The following is a 20,320-nucleotide window of genomic DNA, read 5'->3' as shown; positions in this document are numbered from 1 at the left end:
AGAGAGAAAGCGTAGCCGCTTGAGCCGAGTCAAGCCTTGGCTTTACAGGCAGGGGCCCTGTTCGGCAGGGCAGGCCTGAGTTGTTTGTAGCAGTTGCAAGTAGCTCCAGCTGCGGGTCAGTCAGGCCTGGGCCCAAGCTAGGCAGCCGGGCCGCCCAGGCCGGAAACCGGACCTGCCGCCAAGCCAAGCCAAGTGGTTTTTAATGAATTCTTTTCACGTTGGGCACCAAATGTAGATGTATCCAACCTTCTTATTAAATAAGAAACACAGAACCAATGCAAAGAAGAAAGCCAAGAGGTCAGAGCTAAGAGCTAAAACCTTACCCTTCCTCCTGCGGTGGTCCTACCTCTCCGAACCAGAGCTACCCCTGTGTTAAAGTCTTTATATAGAGTTCCTGTCCTGCCTTCTCATTGGTTGTAAACCCAACCACATGACCGCCTCCTCACGGCCTGTCTGTATAGGCCTCCAGGTTTTCCATGATTGGTATTAAGATTAAAGGCATGTGTATCCAATAATGGCTGTATCCCTGAACACACAGAGACTTACCCAGCTCTGCCTACCAAGTGCTGGAATTACAAGCGTACGCCACCACTGCCCTGCTTTCCTATGGCTTGCTAATAGCTCTGACCCCTGGGCAACTTTATTTATTAACATAAAAATAACATTTTAATACAAATAAAATATCACCATAGATTGTGATGCCCCCAGAGGTTATTTTATTGTACAGAATTCTTTTGGCTATCCTGGGTTTTTTGTTTTTCCATATGTAGTTGAGGTGAGAAAGAGGAGGTATTATATGAGTGAGAATTGTTGAGATCAAGGTTGGATAAAGCACAGGGATAAATAGCCAAACTAGTGGAAACACATGAACTGTGACCAATAGCTGAGGAGCCCCCAACTGGATCAGGCCCTCTGGATAAGTGAGACAGTTGATTAGCTTGAAATGTTTGGGAGGCACCCAGGCAGTGGGACCAGTACCTGTCCTTAATGCATGAGCTTGCTGTTTGGAACATGGGGCCTATGCAGGGACACTTTTCTCAGCCTGGGAGGAGGGGACTGGACCTGCCTGGACTGAATCTACCAGGTTGAACTGAATCCCCAGGAGAGTCCTTGCCCTGGAGGAGATGGGAATGGGGGATGGGCTGGGGGGAGATTGGGGGGCAGGAAGAGGGAGGACAGGGGAATCCATGGCTGATATGTAAAATTAAATCAAATTATAAAATAAAAAAAAGAAAAAATAAGTTTTAGTTGAAATACTTTTGCATGATTCCCCTCCCCTTTTTTCCTTCTATCCCTTCCCAATGCCCTCCCTTGTCTCTTTCTCATGTCTTTCCCACTCTCAAATTGAGAGCATCTTTTTCTTTATTATTGTGTAAATGTATGTAAATGAGCACATACATATACAACCTCTTGAATACTTTTTGTTGTTGGATAACATATATATAATTTCAGTGCTGACCACTTTGCACTTGGACTGCAAATAATAGAGCTTAAGCTTTGGAGAGAATAATTATCCTTACCCCAGGAGTCATTCATTGTATGGAGTTGCTGGTCTAGTGGTAGGACTCTGTGAAAAATTTCCCTTTCCACATTAGCACATTTACTGATTTTGTCATTTTTCCAGTGTTGTTTTGTAGTCATTTCTAGGAGAGACAGTTTTATAGGTGACTTCTTGATATTCTAATTCTTAGAGTCTTGCTGCTTTCACTTCTGTGTTGATTACTGAGTCATAGATGCAGAAGTTGTGATGTTTTGTGTATGTTGAGGCTGTGTAGCTAGAGTTTTCCTGCCTTGCCCACAGGCAGGACAAATCTCTCTCACCCGCCAATCCCAAAGCCGCTCAGACCCAACCAAGTAAACAGAGAGACTTATATTGCTGACAAACTGTATGGCCATACCAGGCTTCTTGTTAACTGTTCTTATATCTTAAATTAATCCATTTCTATAAATCTATACCTTGCCACATGGCTCATGGCTTACCAGCATCTTCACATGCTGTTTGTCATGGTGGCGGCTGGCAGTGTCTCTGACTCAGCCTTCCACTTCCCAGCTTTATTCTCCTCTTTGTCCTGCCTATACTTCCTCCTGCCTGACTACTGGCCAATCAGTGCTTTATTTACTAACCAATCAGAGCAACACATTTGCCATACAGAACATCCCACAGCAAGGCTGGGTTTTCCACAATCTGTTGGTGTCTGCATTAACCCAATAGTGGCTTTCTGGAATGGTCTCCATTTGCTGTAAAAAGAGATCTTTTTAGTAAGGGGTGGTAGCTACACTTACCTATATCTATAAGGATATGATTTAGAACATAGTAAAGAATTATGCTGGTCAAGCAAAATTGGTACTAGATTCTTTCCTATGGCCTATCGCCTCACTAACCCTACAAAGTTATCTCATTTTTGATTATATTCATCCTCCCTCCTCCAGTTCTTCCCACATCTATCCACATTTTCTTCCAAACCATTTTTTAATATTTTGTTTCTCAAATGCCAACTTGTGCTCATCAAATATTCTTGTTTGTGTGACCTTCCAATAAATCATTGTTGATTTATCAGGGGATACATTCTTGGAGAAAACTGACCCTTCCTCTTCCAGAAGCTAACAGCGTCTCCATTAGAGGCAGAACATCATGCTCAAATTCCATCTCCATGTTTGGACTTTTTCTGGCTTTGACTTGCACAGGTCTTGTGCATACTGTCACATTTTCTGTGAGTTGATATGTGCATCTGCCATGCGCTGCCCGGAACATCATTTCCTTGTAGTCATGTAGCTAGAGTTTTCCTGCCTGGCCCACAGTCAGGACAAATCTCTCTCACCTGCCAGTCCCATAGCCACTCAAACCTGACCAAGTAAACACAGAGACTTATATTGGTTACAAACTGTATGGCCGTGGCAGGCTTCTTGCTAACTGTTCTTATAGCTTAAATTAATTCATTTCTATAAATTTATACCTTGCCACATGGCTCATGGCTTACCAGCATCTTCACATGCTGTTTGTCATCATGGCGGCTGGCAGTGTCTCTCTGACTCAGCCTTCCACTTCCCAGCCTTATTCTCCTCCTTGTCCCACCTATACTTCCTGCCTAGCCAATGGCCAATCAGTGTTTTATTTATTGACTAATCAGCAACACATTTGCCATACAGAACATCCCACAGCATAGTCATCCACCACCTCTGGCTCTTACCCTCTTTCTGTCCCCTCTTCTTCAATGATCCTTGAGTCTTTCAAGGAAAGGGTGCAGTACATAATATTTAGGGATGAACACTTTGCAATATCTTATTCTTTGCACCTTTGCCCTTTGTATCCTCTGTGTTCATCATCATCTACTGTAAACAGAAGCTTCTTTGATGGTGGTTGACAAATATCTTGTATGTATGGCTTTCTTCTGGATTATGTTTGACTTACTAGGGGCTACACTCTTAAAGAAAAATGACTCAACTTCTCTCCAGAGCTAAGCAGTGCCAGTAGCTTCTTGACTATTGGTGGGACTTTGTACCCACTTCCCCTCTCCATACTATGATTTGGTCTGGCTTAAACTTACATGGGTCTTGTGAATGTTGTCACAATTGTTTTAAACTGACATGTGCAGCTGCCTTGCTGTGTTCATGAGACACTGTCTCCTTTTTGTCACCCACCACCTCTGTCTTTTTATGCCCCCTCTTCCATAATGATCCCTAAGCCTTAGGAAGAAGCATTGTGATATAGCTCTCCTATTTATGGTTGAGCATACCATTGTCTCATTTTGCTCTGTGCCTTGAGTAGCTTTGGGTCTCTGTGTTAATCATCATCTACTGCAAATAAGAGTTTCTCTGATATGGGTTGAGAGATGCATTAATCAATAGATACCATGATAATTTATTTGGAGTTGATTAATACTTTGTCCATTTAGCAGAGTGATAAAAGATTCTCCCCTAAGGTTTATGCTATGTCTAGGCACAGGGCCTTGACCTGATAATGGTGCCAAGTATGGGATTTATCTCATGAAACAGATTTTAAACCAAAACAGAATGTTGTTTGCAACTTCAATGATGTTCATGCTTACTGTGGCACCAGCTGATATGTCTTGCCATGCAAATTGTTGTTGTAACTTACAGAGTTTATAGCTGGGTGATATTGATCATTACTTTTCTCTTCTGGTAGCCCACACAGCACATTCCAGCACTATGAGAGCTAGTCTATATCAAAAATTTTAGAAATCTAAAATTAATAACTTAATGATGCATCTAAAAATCTTCAAAAATGAACAAATAATACCAATTAAAGCAGATAGGAAGAAGGCTGGGTGTGGTGATGCATGCTTTTAATCCTAGCATTCAGGAGTCAGAGATAGGTAGATATCTATGAGTTTGTGGTCAGCCTGGTCTACAAAATAAATTCCTGGACAAACATGGGGAAGCTTTTCTCAAAAAATGAACAACAAAGAAGTAAACAGGAAGAAATAATAAAAATCAATGCTGAAATAAATTAACAATGTAAAAACAAACAAACAAAAATCACAGATCAATGAAGAGTTATTTTCTTGAAAAGATTTACCAGGCTGAAAAAAATGTTCAGGGGCTGGAGAGATGGCTCAGTGGTTCAGAGCACTGGCTGTTCTTCCAGAGGATCCAGGTTCAGTTCCCAGCAACTGCATGGCAGCCTGAAACTGTCTGTAGCTTCAGATCCAGGGATTCTATAACTCATGAAGACATACATGCAGGCAAATCACAAATGCACGCAAAATAAAAATAAATAAAAGGAAAAAATAAAAAAAATGTTCAACAAAATTAACCAAAAGAGAGAGATGGACCAAATTGCTAAAACTGCAGTTGAAGTAGGAGACATTACAACCATATATATGTCTGTCATATTTTCTCTGTGTAGTCCTGGCTGTCATGGAACTCACTTTGTAGACCAGGTTGGCCTTAAACTCACAGAGAGCCATCTGTCTCTGCCTCTTGAGTGCTGGGATTAAAGTTGTGTGCCATCATTGCCCAGCCTGAAATTCAGACAATCTTAAGGATGGTCTAGAAAGTTATATCCACCATTGAAAAATCTAAATGAAACAGATACATGTCTAGATATACATGGCCTGCCAAATCCAAATCAAGATGAAATAAATAATTCAGATAGACTCATAATATCCAATGAGATAGATGAGATAGAAGAAGTAATTAAAAATCTCTCAACTATAATAGTCTAGGACTAGTTGGATTCAGTGCAAAATTCTACCAGATCTTCAAAAAAGAACCAACACCAATACTCCTCAAATTATTTGGTAAAACAGAAAATGATGATACATTTCTAAAAATCTTTCTACAACATTGGTATTACAATAATACCAAAACTAGGCAAACAAAAAAGAAAGAAAGAAAGAAAAGAAGAAAGAAAGAAAGAAAGAAAGAGGAAGGAAGGAAGGAAGGAAGGAAGGAAGGAAGGAAGGAAGGAAGGAAGAAAAATATAGGCTATATCTCTGATGAACATGAAGAAAAATATTTTTCAATAAAATATTTGTAACCATTTGATAGTGTATCAAAAAGATTATCCACTGTGATCTAATTGGATTCATTCTAGAGTTTCAGGGATGGTTCAACATATTTAAATAAATAAATGTAAACAACTTCATTAGTTTTTCTTACATGGAGCTTATCATTTTGACTTATGCTCTATTAAAACACATATGACAGCACAAATCTGCAAAATGCACAAGGAGAAATCAAAGAAATTATTTCTAGTTAAATTATGTCTTTAATTAAACAAGAACCATTTTTGTTAACTTTTTGACTCTGTCTTTAATCCTGCCTGTCATTTCTGTTCAAGTTCATTTTTTCTTGTGTGTGTATGTGTGTGTGTGTGTGTGTGTGTGTGTGTGTGTGTGTAGAAAACGAATCACTTTTCTTTTGCTGCACCTATAATTGCTACTTACCCAAGAAGTTCCTGTCCTGAAAAAACTCTGATCACCCATTTCATTTCTAAGTCTGTTAACTTTTTTCTTCCAAATAAAGTGAAAAGAAAGACTGAAAATCAAATTTAATCTGTTAATCACATGTATACACACAAATAAAGTCCCAATCCTTTACCTTTCACTGTTTTAGGCTTAAATAAAATATTTCCTGATAGCATAGAATATAATCATGTCTTTAAACCTTGGCATAGCCACAACAATATTAAGAAATTTCTTGTTATTCAAATGCATAATATTTTATTTAGAAAACTGTTAATTCACGTGATTCTTACATGAGATCTGCAGATTTAAATTTGGGATCAGCTTGAATGTAAAGTGTATTGATAACTTGATCAAAGCAAATTCACTATAGAAAGGACATCACAAGAAACTACCCTGTGAGCTGGAAAGATGGCTTTTCACTTGAGAGAGAATGCCCATTCAGAGGAGCAGCAATGAGGTCCCAGTGCCTATGTCAGGCAGCTCCATGAGATCAGATAGGCTCTTCTAGCCTCCCCGGGTATCCAACACACACACACACACACACACACACACACACACACACACACACACACACAGAGAGAGAGAGAGAGAGAGAGAGAGAGACAGAGAGACAGAGAGACAGAGAGACAGAGAGACAGAGAGACACAGAGAGAGAGACACAGAGAGAGAGAGAGCCATACACACACTAACATATGCACACACACTAGCACACCTGTGAACCCATGTACACAAATAGAAATAAATCTAAAAACAGAAATTTCCTTATGATTTTTTGACCTGTACTATCTTACACATATGCGATACACAAATTTTAAGCATTATATCATCATAGGATTTTGATAATGATGATTTTGGGAAATGTTTACAAACCTACAAACTATACTTTTGCCAAATATACTGGTTAGAGTTTGATTGAACATAATCATCGTTCACTTTTTTCAAAAAAATGAACATTATTGCCCCTAATACTGCATATAGTGTGGGCTTCATAAAGACATTTCATAGCAGTGTAACATGTTTTGAATATGCTCACCTACCCACCCGATTCCCATTTTTTCTATTGCATCCACCCCCTTCTTCTTTGTTATACTTAAAAAAGATCACTTATTTTTATTTTATGTGTATAAATGTTGTCCTGCACATCCATGTGTGTACTACTTGTGTGCCTGGTACCACAGAAGTCAGAAAGTTGTATCAGATTCCCCTGGAACTGAGGTTACAGAAAGTTATGAGCCAACTGGTGGGTGCTCAGAACTGAACTTTATTCCTCTAAAATAGCAACAAGTACTCTGAATGCAGAGCTATCTGTCTAGCACTGACCTTGTTATACTTTGTGTCTACTTTACAAATACTGCATTTACTTCCTATGGAGCAAAATGCATTGTTTTAAATGATGAAATGAGAACATGGAAGTCTCTATTACCACCGTCATGTTGTTTCCCCCTCTTGGAATTTAACTATAAAATAAAAGCTTTCCACATGGGAGTGGCTGCTCTTGAGATTACACATTATTGTCCTGTAACCAGGAGGATTTCTCCCCATTTTTTCTTCTAATACCAGAACTCGCCTGCAGTGTTGAAATTTCCTCCTTCCATGGATCAATACTTGCTTCCTTGGTTACTCATTTTGGCTGAAGATCTTCCAGGTGTACACTCCTCTATTTAAATCCCAGTGTTACATGACAATTAGGCATTCCAGTAAGGAATAATTCTGTTCTGAATACTAGTAATTTTAGGTTTATAAAATCTTTTGTTTTCTTTCAATTATCAGATAAAAGTATAAAAATCAGTGTAACAGATATGATATGTCTTAATTTAAGTGGTGAGGTTGAGGTCACCTCATTTTTAGGGTTGAAGTGATATGTTGATTCTATATATAACAAATGCTTAGCTGTTAGGAGAATTGTAGATGCGATATGGTTTAAAACTTCTACAGACTCTTTACCTGTTAAGAGAAACAAAATGTCTTCTTTGTATATTTTAATGATATTTTTCTAATTGTTTCTGATTATCCAGGCTCACTTTGTGATTCCCACCTTCATCCTGAGCTGTGCTCCATGCAATGTCATCTGCTCCATTATTTTCCAGAATCATTTTGATTATAAGGATCAGGATTTTCTTACCTTTATGGAAAAAGGAAATGAGAATATCAGGATTCTCAGCTCCCCCTGGTTGCAGGTGAAGTCAAGATCTTTTCCTTCTGAGAACATACTTACAGTCTTTCATTCTCATAGGTCAAACTCAATATGGACCAAGAAGTGAGGTGACAAGACACCACGGTTCTGAAAAACATATTAAGGAAAGAATATCTGGAAGGTGATTCTAAGTCCTTTGCTATACAAATAGCAAAACTCAAAGGCAAATGCCATATTGGCTCAAACCTGCTAGTTCCCTGTCCATTGATTTTCTAATTGATGTCCACAGAAGTGTCTGTATAAAGTATTATTGCCTTCACATCTAGAAGTGTGGCCAGTTGTTCACAGGACTTTCTTCTATGCATAATTCTTACCCTCTTTTCAATTATTGAATACATCCTCATCATATTATTAGGCAGGGATATTTTAGTTTAGAAAGAGTATTCTTTTAAAAGAGAAAGAATCTTAAGGGCAATGAAACCTACCAGGTAACATTGAGTAGTTTCAGTGGTTTCATGTGTCAGCTGGAATCCTAGCTGACAAGATGACAGCTAGAAATGAGAAGGTGAGTAGTTTAATGCTGTGTGGCCCACACACATGTTCTCAGAGTTGTCCTAGGCTGAACTGGCATCTCCTGAACTTTCCTTAAAGAATGGCTGTGATCTGGGCTGCCGGCATAACAAGGCATAGGCAGTCAGACACTACTATGGTGAGCAAATGTATGGTATGGTATGGGAAAGAGAGAAAGACAATTGTTCATGTACTGTGAACAGACTTATCTGAAGAGGTGACGTGGTGAGAAGGGGACTGAGGTAGGTGACTTGATTGCCATCAGGGCCAAGGTGATGTTTGGGCCTCGGCTGCTGCCAGGCCACATGTTTGGGTTCATGGTCGTGTTACAGCCATGGTCTGTGTGATGTCCATGGCTCCTGATACCACCAAAGGCCAAGAGGAAAGGTTTGTGTGGTGTTGGTCCTGTCCATCACTGGCTGCAACACTAGGAAGAGTGGACCCTGTACCTCCTCTGGGCAGCACAGTGTAACTGATTTTGTTGACAGGGTTGTGGGTGAGCTAGCCCTAAGAATGTGAGCTTGGGAGATTTGACCCTACCCCTCATATCCCATATAGTGGCATGGATGGGGTAGAGATGCCCCCCAACTGCCTTTAGCAGGTAGGAGAGTTGGCCCTGAGGTCATAAGATCAGGAGAGCTGCCCTTGATCCCCCCACCAGTTACAGAACTCAGGAGAGCACACCCTGCACCTTGCCTGTGCAGCACAGTAGAGCCAGTACTGTTGGCAGGGGTGTAGATGAGTCAGCCCTGATATTGTGAGTGTGGGATTTCTTGTGATGGTGTGGTTGGGAAGAGAGGTCCCCTTAGCCCCTGCTGCCTGAGGCAGATGTGGGAGCTGACCCTCCCCCTTACCAGCTTATCACTCAAGAAAGCAGGCCCTGCTCCTAACCTGGGCAGCATAGTAGAGCTGATCCTGTTGGCAGAGGCATGGGTGAGCTGGCCCTGAGGTTGTGAGAGTGGGATAGCTGGCCACATCCCATCTTCTGCTATGTGATGGTAAAGGCAAGGGAAAGAGGTCCTCCCCCATTGCCCCTCATACCTGTGGTGGTTGAGGGAGACGACCTTCCTCCTTACTAGCTTGAGCACCTGAAAAAGTGGGCCCTGCACCTTCCCTGGGCAGTACATCAGAACTGACCTTAGTGACGCTATTAATTGCAGGGGCTGCAGGTGAATCAGGGCAAAGAATGTGAGCTTGGGAGATCTGGCCCCTCCCCTCATCTGTCTTATGGTGGTATTGGTGGTGGAGAAATTTCCTCTCCTTCCTTGCAGCCTGTGGCAGGTGGGAGGGCTGGTCCTGAGGTTATAACAGTGGGAGAGCTGTCCCTGCCCTTCACCAGCCTAAGCTCTTAGGAGAGTGGCCCCAACACCTTGCCTAGTTAACACAGTAAATTTGACCCTGATGGTGTGGGTGTGGGAGAGCCAACTCTGAAGGCATGAAAGAAGTTCATTGCTATAAGGGGTGAACTAGCCAGGGCTATGCCAGACAGATCATCATGGTCCTGAGGACAAGGGAAAGCTGGAGGGCTGGCAAACACTGCAACTACCCAAGCCTAGAACCAGGTTTATGAGTTGGTGCACCTCAACATCCACCCCATCTGTGATCTGCTGGAGGGGCTGGTCTGTAACTGGAAAGTTTCTCTCTGGGTTCTCAGCTGTTCTGCAACCCACTTATAAAATAGTCACTCAGAAGCTCATATTAATTAAACTGCTCAGCCATTAACTCAGGTCTACCACTGTCTAGTTCTTATAGTTAAACTCAGCCCATTTCTATTAATCTATACCTTGCCATGTGGCTCGTGGCTTACTGATAACTTACATCATGCTATTCATTGTAGCGGCAGGCAGCATCATCTGACTCAGCCATCTTCCACCCAGCATTCTCCTCTCTCCTTGTCCCACCTACACTATCCTTCCTGCCTGGCTACTGGCCAATCAGTGTTTTATTTATCAATCAATCATAGCAACATATATTCACAGCATACAGGACATCCACACCACTGGTCCTGCAGATTCGGGGCTGCAAGATTTTCACAGCACAGGGCAGCAACAGGATATCCTAGAAGACTTCCAGTGAGGGTCCAGTATTGATAGTGTAACAGGAACAAGAGGCCTCAAGCCAGGCCAATGAATCTTTGAGGTGAACACTTGCAAGTAAAGATATATGGATAAAAGGGTGTGTTCTATTTGATTCACTGTGTCACACTACAGCTTCCATATTGAATTAATTTCTCTTGAGTTTTATTTTATTTTATTTTATTTTTGGGGGGATGTTGTAAGGGCTGAGGGTGGATGTAAGGTGATGGGAAGGTGAATGGGATCAAGATGCATGGGTGTGAGGGACACAAAGAATAAATAAAAAGCAAGTTAAAAAAAAGAATGGTGGGACTGGAGAGATGGCTCAGAGGTTAAGAGCACTGCTTGCTCTTCCAAAGGTCCTGAGTTCAATTCCCAGCAACCACATGGTGACTCACAACCATCTGTAATGAGATCTGTTGCCCTTTTCTGGCCAGCAGGGATATGTGCAGACCAAACACTATATACATAATAAATAAATAAATTTTTTAAAAAAAAGAATGGCTGTGATCATAGAGAAACCCATAAGGGCTGTGGTATATGCTTCCACTTTCAAAGCCTCTTGGAGCCCCATCCACTTCTGAAATTTCATTTCATATCATAAGCTGGTTTACAGGAGTGAAATATGCATGTGCTACTTTTTTGCTATAAATCAAGAAGCCCAACACTCTTCACTTGTGCATTCATCTAAAAACTGTAAATGACAATAATTTACATTGTATCATATTTCAGACTTGTAGGTAATAAATGATTCAAATCATCAGCCAATTTTCATAAATATGCTTTATACTAAAAAGGGTTCATGAATGTGGAAACCTGATTATAATCTTTGATCATTTGGGCAGGAATTTCTACATTCAATCTCTCTACTACCACAGAGAATTTCTACATATATGAAATAAAACCTCTTCCTTATGTTGGACACTATTTTTCATTCATATCTCAATCTATAAACCCAAATTCATCTTGATATATATTATGGACATGTGTATTTCCTCATATGTGTCTATTTAAAAAGGGTTTTTTTTTTTGGCAAGGGAAGGAGAGATGGATCAGTGATTAAGAGTGTGCATTGATCTTCCAAAGAACCTGAGTCTAATTTTCAGCATCCATGTTAGGTGGCTCAAAACCACTAGCGTCAGGGAATCTGATATCTTTGGCCTCCAAGGTACCCACACATAGACAGCACACACGCATGCATACACACACCACATACATGATTAAAAGCAAAACAATACATCTTAACAAAAAATTTCTTTGCTTAATTTTGTAGGTATGCAATAATTTCCCTTCACTAATTGACTATTGTCCAGGAAGTCATCGCAAGTTAATGAAAAATGTTGATTATATCAAAAGTTACCTTATGGAGAAAAATAAAAGAACATCAGGAATCACTGAATGTTGCAAACCCTTGGGACTTTATTGATTATTACCTTATTAAACAAAAGCAGGTAAAACGTTAATATTAATTTATTTTATTGCTTCAGCATTTTGTGGTTTGTCGAACATTGAAATGTTTGTTGGAGATGGTTTAAAGTCAGTAGCATTTGAAAAACAATTTCAGTATTTATTATGTGTTGGGATGCACCATATTGATACTGATTAAAATAAAGGGAATTTGTTAACTGGAGCACATTCCCTCTGTTCTTTAAAAAGTGTTGCTGAGGAGAAAAACAATACAAAGGGCAGTTAGAAGGGAAAAAATTCTAATCAGGTAGAAAATAACCAACTATCATGGCAGTGTGAAAATTGGCATGATAAATGCACATAGTATGGCTAGATTTCCTGCATGTCTAGTGGATTAAAATTGATCGGGCCATAGTGTTTATTTTAAAATGATAGATATAGGAGTTAATTTCAGAATTACTGAGGGATGTTTGTGGTGGGAAGGAGTAGGTGTATGGAAGAGTAAGGCTTTGAGTGTAAGTTCAAGCTAATTTTCACAAAAGGGGTTAAGGATTGGTATCTACTGGGGATCCTATTAGCATGCTTTGAGTTGGCATTGTGTAGTTTATTCAAAAGACATTTTCCATTGTGTTTCCTAGGGAATCAGTAAAAGTCAGTGTGGGAGCCCGTTCTCAGGATGATTAGACCACGGACCTAAGTGCAGGTGTCTGGGATGGTCTGCACTTGGCTGTGCTGGGGGAGGAGGTCTTTTGCTCCACCCCTTGGCATCTCTATAAAAACCCTGGGGCAGAGACAGTCGGGGCCTGTTGGAATAGGTTCCAGGCCCTCTCGAGGCTATCCTTTATTTTCTATCTGTTTATCTCCGCGATATTCTCCGCAATAAATCCTTCTATCTAATATTTCCTGCTGTTCGCACTCAAGAAAACTCTGGGGAACTGTGGGGGTGGTTGGGTAAACGCCCCACAAGTCAGTTGACTATAGATGTTTGGGTTTGGTTGTGGGCATGGATTCTAGTCCATTGATCTTAGTTTGTCCTTTGCTAGTATTCCACTAACCTGAGTTCTTCATTACTGCAACTAATAACAGTGCTTAATATCCTGACATCTGAGTCCCCTGATGTTGCTGCTTTCTTTTGACAGACTTTTGTCTAGTTTGTGCCTTTTAAATATGTATACTTGTGAGATATAGTTCACAAAGTCCACTGAACGAAAAGTGATGTCTCTAGGCTGTAACCATGTTTCATTATATTATGGTGGTTCTTCATGTGGTTACAAAACACTGCAACTACCAGCTCCTTCTAGTTGGAAAGTATTCCATTACTATGAAAAAATACACCACACCCACTACTACTGATCACTCCTTTGCCTCCACACCATCTATAGTAGTTGTTAATGTGATTTCTGTTTATATAGATTTGCCTATGATGAAGGATCATCTTAATGACTCAGTATACATGGCTTTCAATTTGTGCTTCGCACTTGCATAAATTTTGAACTAAGTATTTCTTCCTTTCTTTGCAGCAAATTTCATTTTCTTGCATTAATAGCACAATGCACTTATTACTCATAGATGGATATTTGTGTTATTTCTACCTGTGGCTCCTCTAAGCTATACATATGAACATATGTGGACATCTTTGTCCATAGCTTTTTTTTTTACTTCCTCTGTCTATATCCCCAGGACTAGGGTTTCTCAGTCAAATGATAATATTTTTCTTTCTGTTTTTCTTTTTTGAGCAACTGCTAAAAAACTTTCACATTAATGCACTATTTCATGTCTATATGATCCCTTATTTTCCAAATAGCTGCCAAAAGGTATAATTTTGAAACTTTATTATTAACATCAACTCAGTTAGTGTGAAGTGCTTTCTTAGGGCAGATTTGACGGGTGTTTTCTTGGTAACAGTGGAAATGGCTATCTTTTTAGGTGCCATTTTGCCTTTCTGTGTCTTCAGAGATTTTTATTCAAATATTTTACCTATTAGATTCCTTACTGTGTGGATTTATGGAATTGTGTATGTATCTTGATACAAACATCTCCGTATAAATGGTATGGAAATATATTTCCATCCAGTAGGTTGTCATTTTCACATTCTTAATTATGTCCTGAGTGCATTAGCATTTTGTCATGGATGAAGTCTGGTTTATCTGGGTTTTGGGTACTTTGTTCTGAAATCTATGAGTCCAAACCATAGGGAACAAGGCTTATCCCTAGTTTACTCTTCCAGCATCCTTCTTTTCATGTAGTTATCCTGCTGTTCCGTCAACATGCTGAAGTCTCTTCCTTTAGATGGAGCAGTCTTGGAACTCAGTTGTAAGTCTTGGCCATAGATGTTTAGGTTAACTCCCGGCTGTCACAGCTCTACTGGTTTTGATGGTGATTGTGTCAACACTTCACTACTTTCGCTACTGTAGCTCTGCAATAAGATTTTTAAACAATTGTTCTATGCTTGATATGTTTGTTTCATTTTATTTTTGCAATATTTTATTAAGTATTTGATAATTTCATGTGATGTAATTTGAACATGAACCTCAACTTTTATATTTTTAATTTTTTTTAATTTTTTTTATAATTTCATTTAATATTACATATCAGCCATGGATTCCCCTGTCTTCCCTCCCCCTGCCCTCCTCTGCCCTCCCCCCAGCTAACCCCTCCATTCCCATCTCCAGCAGAGCAAGGACTCCTCTGGGGATTCAGCTCAACCTGGTAGATTCAGTCCAGGTAGGTCCAGTCCCCTCCTCCCAGGCTGAGAAAAGTGTCCCTGCATAGGCCCCAGGTTCCAAAAAGTCAGCACTAAGGACAGGTACTGGTCCCACTGCCTGGGGGCCTCCCACACAGTTCAAGCTGATCAACTGTCTCACTTATCCAGAGGGCCTGATCCAGTTGGGGGCTCCTCAGCTATTGGTTCATAGTTCATGTGTTTCCACTAGTTTGGCTATTTGTCCCTGTGCTTTTTCCAATCTTGGTCCCAGGTGGAGCTACGGGAGTCCAAATGACGAGAAAGAGGAGGGATTGTATGAGCAAGAATTGTTGAGACCCTCAACTTTTATTTTCCTCCTCTCCATCCTCTCATCTCTTCCTACCATACTTTGTGATTTCTTTTTTCCCTCTCTTCCCCATTGAGTCCAGTTTCTGTTGCTCACCTAGCCTTAGGGCCTCATCATTGAAGAAAATTGACTCTCCCATTCCCAGGAGCTAATCAGCTAGACTTGGTACTTCATATTTCCTCTCCTCACTTTGTGCTGGGTTTTTAATCTGGTAATACTTACATAGTTTTTGTGTAGGCTGTCACAGTCATTGTCAGTTCTTACATTCATCTCTCTTTTTGTCTCCAGAAAACACTGTTTCCTTGATCTTATTGATCATTGATAGCTCTTATAACATTTCTGCCCCCTCTTCCACAAAGATACTTGCTGTGGGGTATTCTCTATGCTGTGAATGTGTTGCTCTGACTGGTTAATAAATAAAGTGCTGATGGGCCAGTAGCCAGGCAGGAAGTATAGGTGGGACAAAGAGAGAGGAGAGGTCTGGGAAGTGGAAGGCTGAGGCAGAGAGACGCTGCCAGCCGCCACCATGAGAAGATGTTAAGATACCGATAAGCCAAGAGCCACATGACAACTTACAGATGAATAGAAATGGGTTAATTTAAGATATAAGAACAGCTAGCTAGAAGCCTGAGCCATTAGGCCAAACAGTTTAAATAATATAAGCTTCTGTGTGTTTATTTTATAAGTGGGCTGTGGGACTGCGGGGTCTTGGTAGGGCCCGGAGAAAAACTCTCCAGCTACAGATACTTAAACCCTCTGGGGAGGAGTGTGTTATGATTTAGGGGTGAGCATGTTACAATGCTTTATTCTCTGTACATTGAACAGTTGAGTGTCTCTATATTAATTGCCATCCCTGGAAGGAGTAATTTCTCTGATGAAAGTAAGACAGTTCCGGTCTATGGATATAGTAGTAAATCATTAGGAATCATTATATCACTATACCATTAGTCCATTAGACTAATAGAGTCTTAGCCCTTTAACAGTTGTAGATATGGTTCCTATCTAACAACTTATCCTATCTTAGATTCCATCAGAAAGCAGTTTTGCTCTCATGACATTGGTGTAACTATTGCACTTCTGGGCATGACTTATCAGGCTAGGCATTGTTGTAACTTGCAGGTTCACAGCTGGGTGAAACTGAGAAGAACTTTTCTCCCCCAGTACCATGAATATCACATCTCAGCACTGTGGTGGTATTGTGTTCCCCAAAATATTGTGCACACTAATAGACTTATCTGGGTTCAGAGACAGAACAGCCACAATATTAAACATAGAGGATAGACAGTGGTAGCACACACCTTTAATCCCAGCACTTGGGAGGCAGAGCTAGGCAGAAATCCATGTGTTCAAGAATACATCCAAGCATGGTGACTCATGCCTTTAATCCCAGAAAGTGAGCCCTTAATCCCAGGGAGTGATGGTAGAAGGCAGAAAGATATATAAGGCATGAGGACCAGGAACAAGAAGCATTTGGCCTGGTTAAGCATTCAGGCTTTTGAGCAGCAATTCAGCTGAGACCCATTCTGGGTGAGGACTCAGAGGCCTCCAGTCTGAGGAAACAAGACCAGCTGAGGATCCGGCAAGGTGAGGTAGCTGTGACTTGTTCTGTCTCTCTGATCTTCCAGAGTTCACCCCAATAACTGGCCTCAGATTTGTTTTTATTAATAAGAACTTTTAAGATTCCTGCTACACAGCACAACAAATACTAGCCAATAGGATTACAGGTTCTAGATGAGTAGCAGCTTGATGTCTTCACAATTTGTGACTCCAAAATATGTCATCAAAATAGTGATTTCTCATAGAGTTCTGGAGCGTAACCTGGAATGTTGACAATAACCTGTGATAGTTAAGGATCTATGTGACTCTATTGGCCAATGTAAGCTTTTACTGGTCCTAGGGCATATATATGATGTATATGTATTTGTATTTTTAAAGCTACTATAGTAGTAGTTTCCCATAAGTTTTACAAAGGACCTTTGGTGTGACTTATCTCTTCTCATATTCACTCTTTTACCTCACTAGCTCATGCTCATCCTTTTCATCTGTGATTTTTTTTTCTTTTCTTTGGTTATTTTGGATAAAATTTGCCAATCTTGTTAACAAAGGTTGTTAACTAAGTTCCTACTATTTGCTTTCTTGTTTGTTTGTTTCTATTTTATTATTTTCAGCCCTGACTTCTATTATCTCTTTCTGTCTAACATTTGGGGTGTTGTTTGTTCTTATTTTTCCTATGCTTTCACATGCACTTTTAAATAATTATTATGTGAAGCCTCCACTTTTTATGTAGATCTTTGTGCTATAAATAATCTTCATAGCAGTTTTTCCATTGTGTCCCATAGATTACCATATATTGTGTTTTCATTTTCATTCAAGGTTAGGAATGTTTTAATTTCCTTCTTTTTTTCTTTCTTAACCCAGTTTCAATTCACTAGCATGCTATTAAATTTCCATGAGTCTGTGTCCTTTCTGTTATTTCTATTGTTAGCAATGTCTATCTTTATCTTTTTATGGTCAAATAATATGCAGGATAAAATTTCAATTTTCTTAAATTCTTCAAGATTTTCTTTGTGCCCTATTATGTGTTCAATTCTGGAGAAAGTTCTATGGATTTCTGTGAAGAAATTATATTCTTCTGAGCTTGAATGGAAGGTTTTATAATATCTTTTAGGTCCATTTGATTGATGATGTCATTTAGCATCGTAGTTTCTCTAATTTTTGTCTAGATGGCTTATCTCTTGATGGAAGTGGGGTATTTATGTCACCTGCTGTCACTATGCTTGAGTCAGTCTGCGATTTTATATTTAATAATGTTTGTTTTATGAAACTGGGTGCCCATGTGTTTGGTGCATAAATGTTTAGAATTGTAACGTCTTCTTGGTGGAGGTTTTTTGTTAATGAGTATGGAATGTCCTTACTCATCTCTTTTGGTTAATTTCATTTTTTAAGTTTGTGAGCTCAGACCTTCCTCACAGTTCCACTTAAATTTGAAGATTTGTTTTTGCATCAGAATATCTAAGCATATGAAAGTGAGTCATTAGATTATTCTGAAGAATATTATTACCTTTGTATCCTGATTTCATTTCAGATTATTAATTTCTACTGTATAGATTCACAACTGGACTTAATTTTTTGTCCTGAAATTGTACTACAATCACTCATTAGCTTTGATTGATTTTACACAACTTTATATTACACGTGATTTTCTACATATTTATCACACTTCTTCATAAATATCATTTTGCTTTACCCTTTCTAATTTAGGTTCCTTTATTTCATTTATTTGTTTAATTTTTCAGACTAAGATTTCTACTATTATTTCAAATGATTCAAAAGTACATGTGTTTAGATTTTATTTCCATACTAAATTTAGAATAAATTTTTAATCTTTTGTAACACGGTGTACTTTATATTTGTAATGTTCCTAGATTTTTTTTTGTGGCACATACATTGTCTTCTAGCCATACTTTCTTTTACATCATGAAAGTTTGTATCCACAATTGTCAACTGCTTTTCTGAGTCAATTGTAGTGACTCTGTGCCTTGTTTCTTTTGTTCTAATAATGTGCTATATTGTGGTAACTGATTTTTTAAGTAACTATAGATTTTAGGGGTAGTTGCCACTTGGTCATATATTGTAGTCCTTAAAGTATTTTATACTGTGCCAATTTAATATCTTTTGGTTATTCATTTTTTAAGTTCTCCCATTGTTTTAGATATTATCTTTCAAAGAATAAATTCAAATGACCAACAACACAATTATGGATGTCATTTTCCATCAGGAAGGACACATAATACCACAGTGAGATTTAATGGTTCAATTGTAATTGTGGAACTTTTTCAAAGAAAAAAAAACTGCTAGTAATTACGTAATGAGATGGACACTAACATAATGTTAATGAGAATGTCGATTATTAGAGCTATTGTGTAAAACAATGTCATGGGTCCTCAAGAATCTCTTTCTCTATGTCTGTCATAGGACCCAAGTACTTTACTTCTGAGTTTATATTCAAAGTATATCAGCCTATGGAAAAGGCACCTGCACGTTCATGTTTGTTTCTTACTGTATTTCTCAAAGTCGCTGAGATAATCAATCTAGAAGTCATCAATGAGTGGATGGATGGATAAGAAATGTGGGCTACACATGCAAAGATATATTACTTTTTAAAAGTAAGAGGAAACCTAGTTATTAATGCACTAAGAAAAAATGGATTTATTTAACACAAGGACAAAGGATCTCATTACAGACCCATATTAGTTTAATAGAGAATTCCCAGAGACAGAGTCAAATATCCTCCACTGATCTTCACCATATGGAGACATGGGCCCTCATTTATGTATGAATCTGCATATCTGAAGATTAGACCTACCACAATTCTTCTTCATATGGCTTTGATGGGAGAAAATAGATAATGAATAAAATGTTTCAATTATGTTTTTAAAGCATAATTATACAAAACTACACAAATTTATGTGCAGATAGTCACATCATTGCAAGAGTTAGGCTGGTAAGGAATCAGGTGATGTCAAAAATTATAAGAATCTGTGCCATAGTCTTTGATATTATATGTTAATTTCTCCTCTATTCTACAATCCAGGATCTTTGTTGGCAACAATATAAAAACAAATATTCTGTAGAAGTCTTACTATAAAAAAACTTGCAAATAAGTAAATGTTCATGTCAAATTAACTAGACCCCAAGTCTATACAACTCAGTAAACTTCTATACACTTAGAATAAGCATTAGGAATGGGAGCTATGGATTTTTATTTTAAATTTTATACTCTCAGTAAAAAATATGTAAACTTGCATAAAACTAAAGCTATTGTAATCAGATGTGCTGGTAAACAATTGATCAGATTATTGCATCAAATTATTCTTAGGCAAACAACAATCAACAATCAGAATTTACACTTGAACATCTGACAACCACAGTGAATGATCTGTTTGGTGCTGGGACAGAGACAACAAGCACAACGCTGAGATATGCTCTCCTGCTCCTGCTGAAGCACCCACATGTCACAGGTGAGGACACAGGTGGTGACGCACAGCGTTCCTATAAGATGCTGGAAAGTCTCTGCTCGTGTCCTGTGTGTTATTCTTAGAGAAGTCTCAGTTCTTCACCTCCTGTGCCACTCACTTGCTGTGAAGAACAGCG

The 20,320-nt window shown here is 39.1% G+C and overlaps 1 pseudogene; it reads left to right on the top strand.

Annotated features, from left to right (window-relative positions):
- LOC128094990 (cytochrome P450 2C25-like) overlaps positions 1-20,320 on the top strand; it is a 51,818-nt pseudogene that overhangs the window by 10,639 nt on the left and 20,859 nt on the right.

The sequence above is a fragment of the Peromyscus californicus genome, unplaced genomic scaffold (genome assembly GCF_007827085.1).
Source record: "Peromyscus californicus insignis strain IS unplaced genomic scaffold, ASM782708v3 Scaffold_4__1_contigs__length_199733344, whole genome shotgun sequence".
Classification (NCBI taxonomy): domain Eukaryota; kingdom Metazoa; phylum Chordata; class Mammalia; order Rodentia; family Cricetidae; genus Peromyscus; species Peromyscus californicus.
Note: the sequence above shows the minus strand (reverse complement) of the source record. Positions and strands in the feature narration are given on the sequence as shown.